The sequence below is a fragment of the Mustela erminea genome, chromosome 21, assembly GCF_009829155.1.
Source record: "Mustela erminea isolate mMusErm1 chromosome 21, mMusErm1.Pri, whole genome shotgun sequence".
NCBI lineage: Eukaryota > Metazoa > Chordata > Mammalia > Carnivora > Mustelidae > Mustela > Mustela erminea.
This window is the reverse complement of record NC_045634.1, coordinates 25,849,582-25,860,360: the sequence shown is the minus strand read 5'-3', so window position 1 is coordinate 25,860,360 and position 10,779 is coordinate 25,849,582. Positions and strand designations below refer to the sequence as shown.

General features: G+C 41.1%; 1 long non-coding RNA gene across 2 annotated transcripts; it reads right to left on the bottom strand.

The window, feature by feature from the left end:
• Positions 1 to 281: 281 nt before the first annotated feature.
• Positions 282 to 6,241, bottom strand: LOC116581944. 2 transcript variants are annotated; one of them, XR_004282310.1, is made up of 4 exons: positions 6,089 to 6,241; positions 5,741 to 5,856; positions 2,088 to 2,200; positions 282 to 677 (listed from the first exon to the last, which is right to left on the bottom strand). It is a non-coding gene; the product is annotated as an uncharacterized LOC116581944 (long non-coding RNA). The 2 variants fall into 2 exon arrangements; XR_004282311.1 differs by lacking the exon at positions 2,088 to 2,200.
• Between the last annotated feature and the right edge of the window lie 4,538 nt (positions 6,242 to 10,779).

Here is a 10,779-nt window from a genome sequence, read left to right as displayed (position 1 = left end):
CATCTGTTCAACTGATTCTCAGAGAACACTTTTGTTGGTTTTTGCCCAAATCCTGTATCCTTAGCCAGGCTGCGGCTGCGTTTCCACCACCATTTGATCAATTTCCCAATAAATTGCTAGTAGAAAGCTACTAATTCTTTTTCCCGATAAATTTATTGTCACTAAATCTAATAGGTGATCTACCATCAAACTGTTTCTCTTCCTTGTACAAATTAGATTCAGAAAGTCTAAGCAGAAACTTCTCTCAGCTTCAGTGCCCCTGACTGCTCCAGTGCCGACCGTCCTCACAGAGCTGCGGGGATTACAACATTGTTTGACGCTGCAGTATTTAACAGCAGCTGTATTTGACAGCTGGCTCCAAAAAGTACAAAAACGGTCAGTGACAGACTCACTGCTCGCTGCCAGCATGAGCCAGCGCAGTCACCCCACTAAGAAAGTGCCCGAGTTCCAGCAAGATATCACAGAGTTGCTTACCTTCTAGAAGAATACGTCCAGCTCTCCCTCCGTAACTGCGATGCTGGGGCCTTTCACATCATGATATTAAGGACCAGCCAAGCAGAAGAGAAAGGAAAGGGCATTGGGAGAGGCTTTGCCTCCCAACACATGACCTGGGATCTGGGTTGTGTGGACTCTCCAACTTTTAAACTGTTCCTCACAGGGGCGAACAGGCAGGGACACTGAAAAACAGAGTAGGAGCTCCTGTGAGCTAAGTGGACTCCTGTGATTTTCTGAGTGTTGCAGTTTCTCTACTTTTTACAACCAGCGAGGAGACGTTCTTACAACTTCCCTGTACCTGCCAACGATGTGACTCTGTACTTACAAAATCAAGTTTATCTCAAATGTTTATAGGGCTTCATGGTGAGGGAAAAAGTGACTCCCAGCCTGGATACTTATGTGAGTAAGCTATTCAATCTCTCTAGATATCTATTTTTTTAAGCTATAAAATAGAAATAAGCAAGTGCACTAATACTAAATGTACAGTTTTGTGATTTAATTAATATGAGATGTTTTAACTAATTAATTGAGAATTAAATGAGATAATATACATGAGAGAATCCTTGTAAACTACCAGTGTAAAGTGCTATCATTATACTGTTTAAATTTTTACTGACATTTAAAACTAGTGGCATCAGTAAAGATAGCCAGCAAAGCTGCCATTAAAAAAAAACGAAAAACCAAAAAAGTTCTCCAAAATTCAAGACAAAAAGCTTCATTTTCTCCAAGTTATTTTTTTCCAATTATTTTAGAATTATTTTAGAAAAATGAAGAATCAATATAAACTATTCCTATAATGCTACCCACCTTTACATTCCCAGTTCTCAATTCAACAATTTTTTTATTGAGCCCGTCCCCTGTGCCAGACACTGTACTAGGATCGGGGAATTCCTGCCCTTGAGACATTCTTACTAAGTCACTTTCTAAAAACTGGCATGTAGGTACACGTAGGTTTTTACGCAAAGCAGGACTCGCTGCCAGCATGTCATATCTGAGTGTACCGACGTAAGGACATTCTCCTGTCAGCTCTACAATGAGGGGAAAATGCTCCATCAACAAGGACACACTCGGGATTCCAGGGAAGGAGCACAGTGTCCCGGGAGCAAAGGGTCCAGGGAGCAAAGCCTGCGTCTCGTTTGTGAAGCAAAGGAGAGGCCAGCTTCTGAGAATGGGCAGTCGGAGACAGAGCAGCTCTCGGTGTTTCGTGAAGCAGAGGACTGACTGCTTTCAGTGAGTGTGGGGATGGCTGGTTTGCTTGTTGCTTTTGCCTTTATTCTCCGTCCAAAGCTGAATGCTGTCAGTCTTGGCTTAACTGAGGCTAGTCACAGAAAACAGAAAACCAGCAATTTGCTTTAACTACGTAATGTTAATGGACTATAAACTGACAAAGGAAAAAGGACTCCTTAACATGCAAGAGATTAGAGCTCAATTTGAACAAATAAAAAACATTTACATGTAAATTTCTGTAGCAGACTTTTAATTATTATCTAAATAAATACACTTATTCCCTAATGAGCAGGCTACATTGTACATAAATTTCTAATCCTAAATCAATGGATCACTACCAAAATAAAGGTTACTGGGTCACTCACTTTTTGGGAGGACTTTTTCTAAGTGTTGTGTCATAATCATGATGGGAGGGAAATTTAGCGATGCACTTCTTGAGCCTGGAAAACATTCAGAATCTTTGGCCCCTACTAGGAATCTAATTTAAAGAAAGAATTAGATACAGAAAAGATAAATGGACAATATAGTCACATGAGTGCTATCACAGCAAAAACATTGCTTATAAAATTGTTTTGTCAATAGAATTGATTATTGAGAAACTATTAAACAGCATGTTTTCAAAACCTCACGTTTGGGGAATTTATAACGTTTACAAAAATAAATAGGAGGTGAAACTGTTTATAATAAAAAATGCCATATGTAAGCTACATTGTATGATACATTTGGTATATATTTAATAATACCTATATACTGTATATATATGTACACATATCACATAGAAAACATCTGAAAGGAAATACACTAAAAATACTAACAGTAGTTTTCTCTAGGTGATGGGATTTTGAGTGGCTTTTATTTTCTTAAACCTGATCTTCTTTTTACTGAGGTTCCCAAATAAGCCTGAAGATCTGCCAAGAAGAAAGACTATGCTGGCCAGGTTGACATGTAGTTCCTATGACAATTATGGGTACAACTCTAAAATAATAAACTGACATTTTTAATATCTTAACATAAATATTTAGTGGCAAAAAAAAAAAAGGACCATGATGAAGAATTAGCCAAGTATGGAAAAGTAAAAATATTGGGAAAAGAATCATCCAGAATTCTACCAGTCAGAGGGAAATGCAATTCCTGTCCTGTGACTGACTCAGTGGCTTTGAGCTATGCCACAGAGCCCTGCTTTTGCCAGGGAAGTGCCCCGGGAGCTGTCGCAGTGGAGAGAGAGCAAGGACTGACCTAGTCCTCCCATCCAGGTGGGGGACCAGAAGCAGAACCCCAATCCTCCACATCAATCCATTTTGCATTTTAGACTTTCATCTAATATTGCACTTAAAGAAAGACTTGGTGGCAAAACAAGTACAAATATAACAACTGAAGGCTGCCCTATTCAACCTCTTCTCTAAAGCTAAACCGTTTCGTTGTTTCTAGTTTTTTCTCTAACCTAATGGAGGGCTGAGGATAATGATCATTTTTTTAAAGCTCTCAATGTTGCTAAATTGCAACAAATTGTTGACACAAAGGTCAACCTGTTCACATTCCCATCAGCTTGCTCATCTCACCAAAGCCTTGCCTGCAATGAGCAGAATTTAAAAAAAAAAAAAAACACTCTTTGTTAATTTGATAGATTTAAAGCACAGTCCCTCATTGTGCTTGCCCATTTTTTTTTTTAAGATTTTATTTATTTACTTGAGAGAGAGAGCAGGAGAGGGGGTAGGATCAGAGGGAGAGGCAGGCAGGGAGCCTGATATGGGACTTGATCCTGGGACTCCAGGATCATGACCTAAGCCCAAGGCAGTTGCTTAACCAACTGAGCCACCCAGGTGCCCAGTGCTTGCCCATTTTAAAGGCTGCTTCCTCCCCTTTGAGTACTTCTTCCAAGACTCCTTCCATCAGCAAACTCCCCCCGTGAGGAGGACATGGACACGCCCTCACTAAAGTGACTGGAGCTGTCCCGCAGCTGGTGCTTGCGTTGGCTTCTCTCGGGGCCCCAGGCCAGCCATCTGACTTGACTTCAGAGAGGGCCAAACCCCTGGAAGAAGGCCTCTACGAGAAATGGCAGATGCCATCCCTCTTCCTCCTGAAACACTGTCCTGAACCACAGAATCTCAGAACTGTCTGGGCCCTGAAGAGTGGTCTTCCTCAGGCCTCTGGCTACACAGACGAAGGCTCGAAGCCTGCAGTGGGAAACCAGCGTACCAGTTAACAATACAGCCAAGGCCAAGACCTGCGTCTGTCTCCTGGGGGCCTCAGCCCCATGATCTTCCCAATGCCAGCCTCCAGCTGTCTCCATAACCATCAAACGGCCCCCAACGCCAGCTGTGACCCTTCAGCCTTCTATCTGATCGCACGCTAGGAAAGGGTGTGTCACCATCATCCACGTGTAAGAATGACTCACAAGGCCCCTGACCCAGGGGGTGAGCAGAAGCTGAAATCTAGCTCAAGCAGAGGGGTAGAAAATAAATGCAGAAAGAAAACAAACTGGGAGATGCTCCCCTGAACCCGGCCAAGTTTGTAGAGCTCAACTTTCAGAGTCAGCCTATGAGTGACCACTAGGCGGAGCTCTGTTTTCAAAATAAAGTCCTGATCCTTCAGTTACCAACTGGCTTTCAGCTCAAATGACCTTAGCTTGAAGATATCAAAGACTTAATGCAAGGATTTGCTCACCAATTCCACTGGCTCTCATCCAAATTGTATACCGATGTACAGTCTATACTCTGTAGTGCCCCATGAGTTAAACCTTTCCATTTTGGTCCTTAAATTATTGTCTTAAAAGTAAATATAATAGGGAAACCTTGGTGGCTCAATGGGTTAAGCCTCTGCCTTTGGCTCAGGTCATGATCCCAGGGTCCTGGGATGGAGCCCCGCATCAGGCTCTCTGCTCAGCAGGGAGCCTGCTTCCTCATCTCTCTCTCTGCCTGCCTCTCTGCCTACTTGTGATCTGTCTGTCAAATAAATAAATAAAATCTTTTAAAAAAAAAAGTAAATACAATATATATGTTTCCGCATATGTGTGTGCATGTATAAAATAACACCGAACCAGAGAAGTTACAAAACATGCATTTACCCAAGAAACACAGAATTTTAAATATATATTTAAAATGTATTCTAACATATAAAGCATATATTTTATATTATGTAAATAAAATGTAAAATATACTTAATATATATTGGTGTAATTATATTCATTATATATTTAAATGTATTTTAATACATAAAATATGTACTTATCGCATTTATATATTATGTATTTAAAATTCTTTCTGCTGTTAAGTGACAAATAAATGCTTTGTAACCCCAATTATATATAAAATATCTATTAAGTATGTTCTATGTTTGTATGTAATATGCTAAATATAAATTTTATATAATAAAATATTTTAAAATATTTATTTAAATTTTTCCCTGTTGCTGGTGATAAATACATGCTTTGTAACTCCTCTGGCTCCGTTTTCCCCATAATAACCACCAAAAACCCCCAAAACACAAAATAGCTCTTTTATTGACCCATTCAAGGTATTTAATTCTATGTTTCTCTAGCCCACATCTGTTCACATATAGTTGAAAACAGAAAAGAAAGAGAGAGATTAAATTTAAAGAGAAATGTCATTCGCTGCTGTTCCTGGCTAAATTAGGACAGAAAGCACAAAGGAAAACAAGAGTCTATTGTAGCTAAGAGGAAGAGAGGCTTTAAATAGTCCTAACCAAATACGAAAATATAACAGTTCTCTTCTGGTTTCCTTTAGCGCTAGTTCTAACATACAGGTTGAGGGGTGGAAAAAGCACATTTTTAGTCGTTATTATTTATGTTGCTTTGAGGAAAATCACCTGTGTGGAACACAAAAACAGTAAATTGGGAGGTTTTAATGAAATCGACCGGCAACTTTTCTCAGCCTCCCAGGGAAAAACAAAAAGAAAAACTCCCACCGTCACCAAAAACCAGGCTTGCACAACCTCAGGGCAGATACAGACAGACCCATTAACTATCCCGCAGAGGGAACTGGATGGAAAAAACACCTACCAACAGGCTTCTCGTCAAGGCAAGTACATATCCAAGGTTTCACTTCGGGAAACTGAGACCACTCAAAACGGTTGGAAGATACTTCATACATCCCTGCAGGACCCGGGATCCGAGCTCTGAAAATAACCAGAAAAGTACACACGTGGTACTCTTGGTGATACACAGCTCCTCTTGGTCATTCCAGTTCCCATCCATTCCTCTTTTAATCTAGCTTCATTCGGACATAGGAAGTGAGAAAAGCCCAAACTGTGCAGAAAGGAGAATGAACGGGGGTGGGGGTAGCTCGTCATATTGGAGGGAAAACCGTCCCCACATGTTCCGTAAGTAATAAAAGACTGGGAAAGAAACCTGTTTAGCAGGACGGAGAAACCTCAGGTCGTCAGGCACTCCTTGGACTCAGAATACAGTATCAGAGAACGAATCAGACAGGAGACTCTGGCAGGTTGGTAAAACAGAGCTTTTATAGGTGACCATCTGCCCGGAACTGGGAACAGGAACTTATTTGTCCTCTGGCCTCTGGGTAGTCCTCGAAGAACAAGACTGCACACAGCTAGGAGTGACCACAATCAGCTTGCCCTGTCTCTTAACAAATACTGCCTCTATGCGACACCTGTATCATTCAAGGATGAGTAAATGGGGGGGAAGGGACCCTAAGAGGAAGAGCTAATTGTAAAAACCACAAAAAAAACAGGAAAGGGAATGCATCTTGATGATCCAGTAGAAGAGTATCTCTAAAAATAGTAAATAACCTAGAGTAAAATCCAGAAGGTTCCATGAACTGGCATCCTCTGTAGGATATAAAAAGATACTGTCTCTATTTAGCAAAAGCAAAAACAAAACAAAACATAAAGAAAGAATAAGTGGAGATGAAAATTGAGGGATATGGGATAAATTAATGCTTTCCACAGACAATGAAGAACCCATCACAAGCCAAGCATGGTGTTAGAAGCGGAGAACACAGAGCTGGGTGAGACAGACATGAGGCCACTTTTGAGGCAGCTCAGACTTTGGTGAAATTCACAGGCGAAAAAGTAATAAATGGTTTAAAATGCGGTAACTGCTATCAAGAAGATGCACAGGGTGCTGATTTAGGGAATTATGGGGTGGGGGCACCTACTTAGATAAAGGCATCAGGGAAGGTTTCTGTAATGGGGTAGGATTTACTCTGAGCTAGCTTTGAAAAGAGCAAGGAAAGAGCATTACTGGCAGAGAAAGCAGCTTGCCTTAAGGCGAAAAAAAGAGTTCTGTGTGCTTGAGGAACGGAAAAAAGAGCAGTGTGCCTGGTGAACGGTAGAAGATGAATTAGGAAACATAAGCAGGGGTCAGCCAGCTAGGACCTTTATGGCCAGGAAGAGCACTTTGGATTTTAAGTACGAAAGACAGTTACTGATTGTGAATATTTATGTGTGTGTGTGTGTGTGTGTGTGTGTGTTTATATATATTTATATGTGTTTATTTGCATATATACATACACACATATACATAAATATACTTAAATATATATATTAATTACTACCACATAGAGAATGGACTATAAGAGACCATAGAGGAAACAAAAAGGTAGAGGGTCTTAATTCCGGAGGATAATGGAGACAAACTGGCTGTTTAAAGAGGCAGAGGGCAAGCTCCCAGGATGCAGAGATCAAAAACACAGGAAAGATAACCGAGAACACAGAACTATTTTCTGGAGAGCTGGCATTTCTGATGGAGAACTCACAGCCACTGGACAAAAACAATGGAGATAAAAGGACAACTTCCTGAAACAAACAATACCTAAGTCTAAAAAAGTAAAATTACATCCTTTGCCAAGAAAAATTAGAGTCCAGCCCCTGGATATTTCCTTAAGAAATGCCTGAATTTACAAAATAAATAATCAGACTTGTTCAAAGTTATCTGTAGAGAAAAATGTACAATCAGCGTGGCTTTGGATTTTGGCTCCATAACAGGAATTCCCAGAAGGCGCCACAGAACGACATCTAGGGGTCTGAAACGTAACAAGTATGACTCAAGAATCCTATCGCAAGCCAAGAGTGTTACTCATGTGAGAAAACAACAAAAAGGTATTATCACATCTGCAAGGACTAACAAATACAGGACCCACAGAAAAATTACTCAGGTCCTTTCTTAAAAGGGGTGACTCAAGAATGGAGAAGTTATGATACAAAAGAAATGAGTAGGTATATTATTACTTCACTCATAGGAATAAGACTTATGGGGCCCCTGGGTGGCTCAGTGGGTTAAAGCCTCTGTCTTCAGCTCAGGTCATGATCCCAGGGTCCTGGGATCAAGCCCAGCATCGGGCTCTCTGCTCAGCACGGAGTCTGCTTCCCCTTCTCTCTCTCTGCCTGCCTCTCTGCCTACTTGTGATCTGTCTGTCAAATAAATAAATAAAATCTTTTTTAAAAATTAAAAAAAAAGAAGTAAGTCTAAAAGGATGTGTTGAATATATACTTGAAAGAAAAGTTACACCATGAAAAAATATACTACTAATAAAAATTGTATCTAAAATCTCACATACCAATAAGAATCAGGAAATGTGAGTGAAAATTCTCACAGTGAGTAAAACTATTCTATCTGGCTTGTTTTGGCACATAATTGCATAATTGCTACGAAGAAAATGAATAATAGGGTCACAGTTTTGACAATAGCAGGGGGGCGTACTCAGAAGAAATTACCAGGTAAGATCTGTTTAAAGAACTACCATTGCTTTACTCTTTCAGAAATGGAGCAAAGGTGCTCTGAAAGGACAGAACATTTACATGTTGGCCCCACAGTATTTAATTAGGTCCAGAATTGACCCAGTTGGAATGACAGAACACAACCAGAACTCGTAACCAATACAGAAACGGACATTAAAAGCACTTTATTCCTGAATCAGCTAAATAGAGCAGACAGTTTATCCATCTTATAATTAAAATAGGGTAATGTTTAGTGAATATGTACAATTCTATAAGCATATCATTTGAGTTAAACGGATATTTATTCTGCATCTTGTCATCGTAAAGCTGAACTATTTGTTTATAAAGAAGAGCAAAGAGCTTTTCTGTAATATTGAAAAGCTTGTTTTCATAGTTTCAAGAGCAACTGGCTTATAACCATTACACCATGAATATTTATTAGAGGAAACTACATTGATTTAAATTATTTGATTCTAGGACATTGCTTGTTCTCCTAAAATGATAAACAATGGCGATTCAAGATCCACTTAGACCAGAGATGGGCAAACTTTTTCTGCAAAGGGCTGGATAGTAAGTATTTTTGTCCAGGCAGCCATATAAAATACATAAACGAATGGGCATGTCCGTGGTCCCAAAAAACTTTATTTTAAAAATGGGTAGCAGGGTGGATTTGGTCAGGGGCCATACTTTGCCAACCAATGATTTAGATGATTCTTCCAACTGGAGTCCCCTCAGTTCGTGGAACTTACTTCTCTAATGATCATCCCCCTGGCCCTGCCTCAGCCACTTTCATGACCACACCCTGAGCCACAAGCATGTCATTAGTAATAACTGACACCTTTCCATAACCTTGATCCGTCTGCTCCGCTCAAGGACCTCCACTCTTACCTTTCCTACTTAGAAAAGAACTGTGACTCATATAACCCTTTGCCCCCGTCAGGTCCTTCAACCCACTGGTCCTTTCTACACTATCCATCAGCCCCTGCTGTCCTTCTGCCCTCCCTCCACAGACTTTAGTCCCATGGGAAATCATGACAATCCCTCCTTTGCATACATTTCCAGCTCTCTCAACCCTCCTTTGCTTTGTCATTCACTTGATAAAACTACGCCCCTATTTAAACCCAAATCTCCACACACTGTGCAACTGAATGGGCCTGGAGGAAATCCCAAAGCCACACTGACTGGTCCTTTTCATTCATGGCCATAAATCTCCAGTGAGCACTTTCTGTACCCTTTCCCTAATCTGATCAGTCTCCCATTCTTGACTTTATACCTTCTCTCTCCATGGACCACCAGCACCTCCTCTACAACCATCGCCAGTCCCTGACAAGGCTTATCATTTCATCGTAAAATTAGAAGCTATCAGAATTAAAGTTCCACAAATATGCCAGCCAGCTCGGCCTTCTCTCTTCCCTATACACATTCCTACCCACTTCACTTGTGAGCTACTGCCTCACTTGGTTCTGGACCCCATGACCTCTTATCTACTTAAGGACAACACTCCCAGCCATTCTCCCTTCTCTCTCCAAGGTCTCTACTGAATCGCTACGATGAGTATTCAAACAGCTGCCACATCTTCCCTCATCTATCTATCAGTCACTCTGGGTGGGATTGGGGGTAAGGATGGGTGGCATTGGGGGTAAGGGTGGGTGGCATGGCAAAAGACCCTGCTCTGAGTAGGAAAAGTAGGGCAGGTAAAAGGAGGTTGTCCTCAGCCAATAGGCAAAACCAGGGCAAAGGGAGATAGAAACCACAGTGTACCCCTAAGAGTGCCCCACTTCCATTTCTCTAACTTTCCAGGCAGGTTTTGAAAGAAAAAGAAGTCCAATTGGTGCCAGCTAAATGTACTTGAAAAGGCAAAGAACTTAGTGTAGTTTCCAACAGCCTAGAGCCAGTGACCTGAGCCCAACTCAGCCTGTGGAGAATTTAGATGCATGTCAGAGAGGTTTATGCTCACTCGATTTCTAAGCCCTTGGATTTTATCGCCATTTTCCTTCTTGTTCTATTGAACAATCTTTACAAAAAATTCTTGATTATCTTGATTGGAATCAGAGGAAATGGACACTTTTCTTTTCCAACATTTGCACCAGGACAGGTCAGATGATACCTGAGAGGACAGGTATGACAGGTGCAGGATTTGGGAGAATATGGGGCACACCCAGGTGAGACAGGCAAGGGGGCAGGGAAGGCCAGCAGCTTGGGTTGAGCTCCTTCCCACTGGCTTGGCTCTCCTATGCTGGACGGGGGATGGCCTTTCCATCATCCACCAGAATTCTAGTAGACGATTTACATGTTGGTAGAGATAAGATGGGAAAAATCCTCTGGGAAGTCAGGTGGATGGAGTCAGGTGCCTTGAGAAAA